The following is a 3,047-nucleotide window of genomic DNA, read 5'->3' on the forward strand; positions in this document are numbered from 1 at the left end:
TCTACTTTCACGAGTTACCCCTTAGGAGACCATTCCTACTTTTTGGACCAACCCCTATTTCTTTGTTACCCCCTTTCACCCCCTTAGGGGTGGTTGCCAGGATTTGCACCAGGCGTTTCGTTGTCCAGGAGTGACCCCTAAGATACCCTGAAATTTGTAGACCTCTAGCTCATCGCCTTCCTCTTACACGGACGACAGACGGACAGACGGACAGACAGACACGAGAGCGGTTGCATAAGCCCGCTTTAATGCTTTTTTAAAAGCAGAAGGGCGGGCTAAAAAACCTCAAAAAGGTTCAAGAATTATGTACATTACTTCATCAACCTTGGTTACAAGAAACTTTCACATTAATCACTCAAAGCGACCTCAAATAAATTAAGACACTAAACGGATGAGCATCTGGGAGAAATCAGCTATTCGTACTAGAACATTTACGGAAGCTATTTAAACAATCACACCTGATAAAAAGCAAACTCACTAACGTTCACGAAATGTCCACATGGACAACACTACACTGTAAATCACAGTGTGATACTGACTGCACATTTTCTGTGATGCAGATATATTGCACGTTGTTGTGATGATCAACACAAAAAAGTACAAGACTAAATTCATTGCTTACATTTGTGATAACAATCACTTATTTGGGCGGTACTTCGAGGTATCATGGTTTTGTGCAATGTGCATCACACTGTTTTGCAATAAGTCCTGAATGATCGCATTATTTTGCGATAAGTATCAGACAATATTTGTGATAAAAATTCATCCCCCAGGAGTGATAAATCAAGGGAATCACACCGGGCATTTTATCACACGAAAATGTGTGAAAAGTATCACACTTTGAATTACAGTGTATGGATGTATTGTCATAATTACACTTAGAAACAAAAGGAAGTTCTACAAATATCTACATGAATTTCACACAAATACTTACTCAACAAGAGCTAAAATAAATTAAGGAACTAAACTAATGAACAACCTGGTAGAAAGAAACCCACTACCGTTCAAGAAATCTCTACACTAATGTGGCAACACTATGCCTTCATATTTATAATCACACTTAGGAAAAAAAATAGACTGAAGTTCAAGAAATATCTTCATGAATTTGACAACATTACCTACTCAGCAAGAGACCACTTAAATTAAAGTCAACAACCTAAAACAATGCTCATATAATTTAAGAAGATGAACAATCAAAAACAAAGCTCATATAAAGTAGGATGAACAATCTTAAACAATGCTCATATAAATTAAGGTGAACAATCTAAAACAATGCTCATGCTGTATCCACCAGCGAGTGGAGTACCCTGAACGGACTACTTAGGTGAGACGTGGAACCCTTCTCTCTCACACCCAGCATTATCTCGCAAACGAGCCACCATGACTTGCGCGTTTTCATGGTGAACTGAGCACCAACCAGGTGGATTGCTTGGATAAGGACTTCGAAGCACTTCTCCAGACCTAGGGATTCCTCGGGGCACAGTCTCTGTGCATCCAAATAGGGCTGAAAGGGTTTAGTGCCTTTGTTTTTCCAGTGGGCCCGACGATTGATCGCCCCTGTCTCCAGGAGCCCCGCGAGCCCCGCCACGGGGCGCCGCGCCCCGCTATCGCCGGCGAGAAGCACTTCCACCTTCTGCGAGAATGATCTACGCACCCATCGACTAGACCGGAAGGAGAAGAAACAAAATCGTCGAGCGCGGGGGGAGCGCCATCACATCACATGTAGGTTTTAAAGAGATTTTAAAGAGGAAGAACATGGGACCCCCCCCCCCCACACACCTATGCATGTGAATTTGTTACGCACTTAGATTTGCAGAGCAGACAGAGCGAACACCAAACAGACAAACATTTTTATGCCGCATCCCTCGTCAGTAAAGTCGCCGCGACAAGCGGTACAAATGTTGCCCATCTGCTGGTGCCGGGATCCTCCCGGCGCTCGGCCCCCCGTCGCCACTCTGGGGCGACAATCTCTTTTCCAGACGGGCTGGCATGGCGCGGGGCCCCACGCGTGCAGGTTATGCGTCCGCACCCCAGCATTGACTTTCGGTCCCTCGCGTTCAATGTACGATAGAACGCCGTACGGCCCCCGCGTTGCTCAGATGATTAGCACCATGTGTAACGGCAGTACATTGTCTACTACACATGTACGGGGTACAACACAAACACACATGGTACCACTTTAGGCCAACCTGAAGGTGGCGTACACCTAATTCGATTTGTAACTGACCTGTATACTCAATCCACGGAGTTCGTGTCCGTTCCTTGAAACTAAGGAAACGGGGTAGATGGCACAAATTTCTGAACGTTGCTACTGATTGCAAAAAACCACTCGATGCAGGCGGATACAAGTTCCCCTCCGCAAGTTCCCCTCCGACCGGCAACTTAGGCGTCCAAACAACGAAATGGCAGCGGCGCATGAATCCCGCGACCGACAGGTAGTGCGCGTATGCGCGCACCAACACACATGAACCTGGCGGCATGCATCCACGAGGGGAGCAAGTGCACCTGACGGTAGTCCGTGCCCGGCCTATTAAGGAATGCCACGGTCTATTGCTGTTCTCATCAATTATTTCAATTGTTCGAGTAACGTATGCAGTACGCCAAACGAATAAAAAGCCCCAAAACTCTCACAAAAGGAAACAAATGCAGCTACGCACTGAGCCCGCCAGAGGGCACCACTACGTCCGGCGGCGAAAATTTCGCGAAATGACAAGGACTGCACATCGACTGGAAGGGCAACGAAGGGCGGATGGGGGTGGTTGTTCGTTTCCGTCGGGTTTTTAAATGGCAAATAAATAAAATATGACATATTTGGGACGCGGAGTAGTTACGCAGCAAAGACGCCAGAGCGCGCCACTACGGCCGATTGGGTATAAGATGAATGCGCAATACTGAGCACCGATCTGTCTCCCCTGCATCCGCTTGCCATTGCCACGTATTTTTGGCTGAGCGATTAGCGAAGCCTATAAGGGGCCGTTCATATACTACGTAGTTCATTTTGGGGGGAGGGGGGTTCCGCCTTGCACTACGGTCGGTCACGGAGGGGG

This window comes from Frankliniella occidentalis, unplaced genomic scaffold, assembly GCF_000697945.3.
Source record: "Frankliniella occidentalis isolate FOCC.00 unplaced genomic scaffold, Focc_3.1 Scaffold249, whole genome shotgun sequence".
NCBI classification, from domain to species: domain Eukaryota; kingdom Metazoa; phylum Arthropoda; class Insecta; order Thysanoptera; family Thripidae; genus Frankliniella; species Frankliniella occidentalis.